Raw genomic sequence first — 6000 nt, forward strand, 5'->3', positions numbered from 1 at the left:
CCAAGCAGCCTACCAGTGGTGGGTCAAACACCTGAGGGCCCAGGAGCCCTGAGCATAGACTGGAGGGGTGGGTATCAGATTTCTCCACACAGGTTCCTGACGCCAAAAAGGGGACCCGAGGAGCAGGAGGCCGACACAGCGGAGTTCGTCTGGCTGAAGGTCAAGAGGCCTACGTGGCTCAACTCCAGGTTCTCCGGCCTCTACAGAGTGACCCAGAGGACATCTCATGCAGTCCGCCGAGGAGCAAAGGGGGACATCTGGTACTACTGGAGCCAGTGTGCGGCGAGGAAATCACCGGCTAGGACCATGGAGGACATCAGGACGGACCTGGCTATCGTCAACGAGGACATCCCTACAGCAGACGACTTGGAAGCTTCCATCAGCGGACTGGAGGAGAAGGACCTCGCGGACATCCCGACAGCAGACGACTCGGAAGCTGGCGTCAGCGGGCTGGGGGACTTCTCGAGGCAGCAGAGGAGTCTACTTCTCTCTGATCAGATTCATCAGTTCAACCTTTGATGGAAAGGCCGCATCTCCCCCTCCCTATCAGCTGCCCTTGTTGGCGTTTTCCGCTGAGGGGGGGGGGTGCCCTGAGGATTCAACAACACGCAAGGATGCTGCTTTCTGGCACTCAGGTTCGCACTCTGACAGTTCCTTCACTGACATTGAAAGTTGTGTTCTGTTCACAAAGGTATACTGTTGGGGAGCAGACACAGTGGCAAGGAAGGACAGTAGTTGTGTTTCAAATGTCTTATGTGAGTTGGTCTCGTGGGGGGGAGACCAAAAGGGGGATTGAAGTATTATTTGAGTTATTTGAAGTATTAAAGTAACGTGTTATGGCAGGAAAGTTCAATCTGGTATATTCATTTTAATGTCACCTTATATAGAATGTGTGTTAAACTTGTGATTTCTGCATTGAGTGACTTCTGCCTAGCAGATACCAAGAAGAGGCCCCTAGGGTCTCTCTGTTAATTATCAATAGTCCTTGCAATTAACAGGGGAAGTCCCAGATACATTTTCAGATAATGTAGTTAAAGTCTTGTAGAATTAATGTTTATCTCCTACACATCCTGCAGGCCTGGAGACTTGGGTCACCCAGCAGTAACCAAGATAAACGTCCTTTTGAGCTTATCAATAAAATGTATTCATTTCTAGTAAGCTGACTTTGGGGTGAAGGGAAGTTCAGGGAAGCCATTAAGCCACAAGAACAATTACACTTCTGTTAATCAACCAAAACTCATGACTTTCAGGGGACAGGACATTCGGACCTATAACAAGGGTCACTTCCTAGAGAATATGTGTGTGTATTTCTTACTGTGATCAGATGTCCTGTATAATCATTTATCAACTATTCCTGTATTAGTGTTTTATTTGATTCCTCTGCTTTTATTCTTTCATATGTGGGTACTGGAGGGCTACAAACAGTGTGGAGAAATTAGCTTAAACATGTTTTATTACTCTATGGGAAATGGAAGCAGCATGTCAAATGATCAGGGAAATCTACTTGTTTTAAATATATGTGTGTGGTTGATTACTTTGTATTAATAATAGCAGTATGTGTAAAGGAAGCTGGAAATATGCAATGTGAAACCTTTTATTTGAAATAAAGATTCTGCAGGGAATATTCTTAAAGAACAATAGCTCAAGTGTCTGGAAGAGCTGCAGGCTAAATGAGTGTGCGGTACTTTTTACTGCTTGAGATCAGAGCTGATGTTTTCCTCTTGTTATTATTGTTTGAGGTTAAGGTAACTCACATGTGTTATTTGTATAATCCGACTATAAAAAACTATATCTTAAAACTATCTTTATAAAATGCCAAAAGTATGTGAAACTTGCAAGGAGGGGTTTGTTATCTCGAATGTAAGGGTCGCCTCTGGCTCGCGCTGATTGGCTGTCTTTTCTAAGTGGAGGACCCCTCGGGGGGGGGGGGGGGGGGGGGCAGCCGCATAGCTCCTCCTGGGGTTTTGGATATAAGCCTATGTTTTCTTTAGACGAGCCTCTTCTTTTCTTCAAACTGACCAGATCCGTGAGATTGGAGGAAGAGCAGGAAGTACTTCCTTTGTGTTTGTATTTGTATTTGTATTTGTATTGTTACTTTTTATCATTAAAACAAGATTATTGTTTAACTTGCATTCTGGTGTTTCTTAATCCCTTCCTTTTTACGAATTTACCCAGCTTATCAAACGACACGCGGAGACGAGGTTGGTTTTAAACATCCTCCAAATCTCCAACAGCTGGTAGGCTCTTCTGTGGAGAGAGTACCTCGTGTGGAACAAGTCATAGAGATTGTTCACCTCCTGTTAACAGAATTATCTATACGTTACCACCAATCATTTACATTGATTGCTGTTATAAAAGCTGATCCAAAAGCAGATGTCACAAAGTCAGCACCTTGTCTCTAGTGCAGATGTGCCTCTGCCCGTCCACCTCACACACCCTGGCAAACTTTATGAAGCGGTCATCGTCAAAGTTGTTCTTGATGCCCAGGTGGTAGCTGTCCCTGATAGGAGACAAAGGCAAGACAAGTAAAGAAAATGTGCTTATTACAAAAACTCATGTAAGACTCCAGGAGAATGCTACATGTTCTTTAATAACCAGGACTATGTTCTAAATGTGAATTATTTATTTGTATAATACATATTTGTTTAATTGCATTAGAAAGTGAACTGCTCTAGCTGTTGAACCAAGCCCCACCTGGCAAAGTAGTCAAACTTGTCCACATTAATGCCGTTTCTTTTGTTGGCCACAATCTCATAGAGGAAGGACTTCTCCTTTGGACGGCCTTTATACTGTGGAGATGACAACACAGAGTGGCTGGCATTAGACATTGGCTATTGTAGCAATAACGAAGATAATGCTGATATCATTCAATTCAAATTGCTTGACTAACTTCCTCTTGTGTTTTCGGGGGTTTAATCATCTCTTTGATGAAGACCAAGTCATCGGGCAGCTTCAGGCCATATTTCTCCATCATCTTCTTCAGATCCTCATTGGATTCCACCAGGTGTTTGAACATTTCTACAGAGGCGTCCTCATGCTGCAAGGTACACAAATTCATTGATATATTAGTATGAGAAATCAAAGTGATAAAAATGAAAAATGACTCACTGTTTGAATAGAAAGGGCCTGGCTTTGCTGAAAACATGACAGTTTAGTTGCCAAAACTTAACAAACATAACAACAGGGAGCTCTGTAAAGCACACAGCCTGGTTTGCACCGCTCCCCCTATGCAAGATGTTTAACCACTCCCACTCTTCTCATACATGTTTAAGTTATTGCTGATATTTAACACAGCTGTAATGGTTATTGAAACTAAACAAGTCAAAATAACATCAACTCTATTGAGTAATGGGAAAGAGTCAAATGAAAAGCATCCTTAAAACAATAAATGTGAGGCGTGTCATTATTCTGTATGCCAATAGTGCAATCAATACATTTCATGTTGATAAGTTCAAATGATCCATTTATTTATTTATCCATTTAATTAAACTGAAACGCCTGAATTAAGAGTAGAATATGAATATATATATATATATATATATATATATATATATATATATATATATATATATATACATATATATATATGTAAGCTTGCCCATTTTTTTTCCATATATATATATATGATATATATGAAAACCTTTCAAGAAGTTCCTGGAAGAAAGCAGACAAAGGTGGTTATAATATCCTTTGAGAGAGTACCCTGCATGTGTCTCATAATACCATGAAGGCCACAACTAATTGTGCTTAAAGGAATAGTGCATCATTTTGGAAAGGATTATGCTTTATTGCTTTTGACTGAAAAAAGCAGCCAAATACAACATATTAATTAAAGGCAATTTCAAACCTAACGTTAAATATTGCATGTGTGATAAGGTAAGATAATACTTTATATTGCATCAGCTCCATTTGCAACATCAAACAGGAACAAATATTAAGACACGATACAAGGAAACAAACATTTAACATACCAATCACTGAAGAGAAAACATGCTCAAGACCCTGAAGCGCACATTTGACCTGGGATTGAGCTCTGTATTTAATTTGAGGATGGACTGGTACACAAAGGAGTGCTTCAGTCTAACTTTATTAAATCGTGGGACCCTGTACCTCCGACTTCATGGTAACAATTCATATTCACTGTTCAGAACATGTTGGGGATCAGAGATGTTGATGGCCAGCCTCACTACGATATTATGGTAGGTTGATTCATAGAATTCCTCACAGGGGTGACCTACAATCTTTGAGAAGATGTTCAAGTGGTGGAGCAGTTTTGACTTTAAGGCGGAAGACAAACAATTGTACCATGTAGTACTGCAATACGGTAACAGTCAAAATCACAGATTGAAAAAACACGATCAGATCATGACATGCAGCTGCTGGCTATGTTTTATAAATGTGTCTTATTTCTGTTGTTGGGTATAATGTCACACATTACAGACAATAGGAATAATAACTGCTCACCTTCCAGGTGTGAGAAAAACTTCAATAATTAAAAAGTTAATACAGGGTTAGTAATTGTTATATGCAAATGGTAATTTTGTTGATGAATTATTCTTTTAAAACCGTATCACATATTGAAGTGGAAGGTGTGTTTCACTCACCCAGGTCATGGCATAGCCCAGCAATCTGAACACAAAGGATGTCTCTGTCAGTGATGCCGAGTTCCGGCTGCTTTTCCTTCAGAGCTTTCACAAGCTCTCCTGCTAAGTACGCCACCCTTCACCAAAGCATAGAGCACACAACAATAAAAAGTCATCACACAATTACCACTTGAGTGTCCTTCTGAAAAATAGGAGATTCAATTTGTTTTAAACTGTTTATTAGGTGCTGCCATATGTAAATACAGTCCATTTAAAGCAAACAAGTCTTCACTTAATATTGATTTTGGATAACATTAACACACATTGGACATACCCAATTGAGTGTTCAAAGCGGTTGTGGGAGGCTCCAGGATAAACCAAATAGCCCGCTGCCAGCTGCTTGATGTATCTTAATCTCTGGAATTGAGGCGTGTCGACGATTTTGACAAGAAGAGGGTGCAACTCCATATGTCCGTGGATTGGATCATTAAACACCGAACACAACAAAAAACCTTTCAAATGATGACCCTAAAGAGTAAAACTAAACAAGCTCCATTTCTTCTGAAGGCCCTGAACATGGAGTGTGATGCAATAAATAAAACAAAATATTATATCACCTTGGGAGCTGATGGCTCCCCAGCTACCGATACAATAATTTCCAAGATTTTCTGACGATCGTCAGCTTGACTAAAGAAATCTTGAACAAAAGCATAGTAGGTTATAAGTTAAAAGTCAAGCCAGGGGGATGTTGTTGCACCAAATGAGTGCCACTGCTTCAGGAAAATGTGCAACATACTTCCTTCTTTTCATGATGTTAAACCTGGTTTGACAAGGGATGATACTCACTCTATGCCCATCTCAGTCAGAACACCATCATTGAACTCCCGCAGCTTGATAACAGACTTTTCTGGGTAAAAGAAGATGCAGTGAATTACAGTCATGTATCACATTGTATTTTGTATGATAAGTTTATAAACTAAGTTGAATAAAAAAAAAACTAAAGCATTTTTCTTCATCAGCTTATTCAACTAGGCCAGCGATGATATAAAACCTAATCATCAGTTTAAATAACCAAACCAGAAACTTACCTTTAAATGTATCTTCCCACTTTCCAAGTCCTTTATCTTTCAGTAGCCGCTCCCTCAGCTATCTGCCTTTAGCTATCCTGTTTGTCAGAATGTCTCTGCTCTGCTCGTCTATGATCGCCAAGCTCTCCTCCACCCAAGACCCTCATTGGAGTTTATACTGCTGCCTAAACCTACATCTGGCAACCATAAATCGACTCCCCCCCCCCTCTACTGTCAGATATTCCCACCTACCTGCGCCGGTTGCCCTGCATCCTGCTTCACCGAAAGCACTTTAGACGACGGGGAAAGCGTGGTGGCGCGCTTGTCCATCAAAAAGCACACCTGACTGC

This window comes from Notothenia rossii (genome assembly GCF_949606895.1).
Source record: "Notothenia rossii genome assembly, contig: scaffold_54, whole genome shotgun sequence".
Classification (NCBI taxonomy): Eukaryota; Metazoa; Chordata; class Actinopteri; order Perciformes; family Nototheniidae; genus Notothenia; species Notothenia rossii.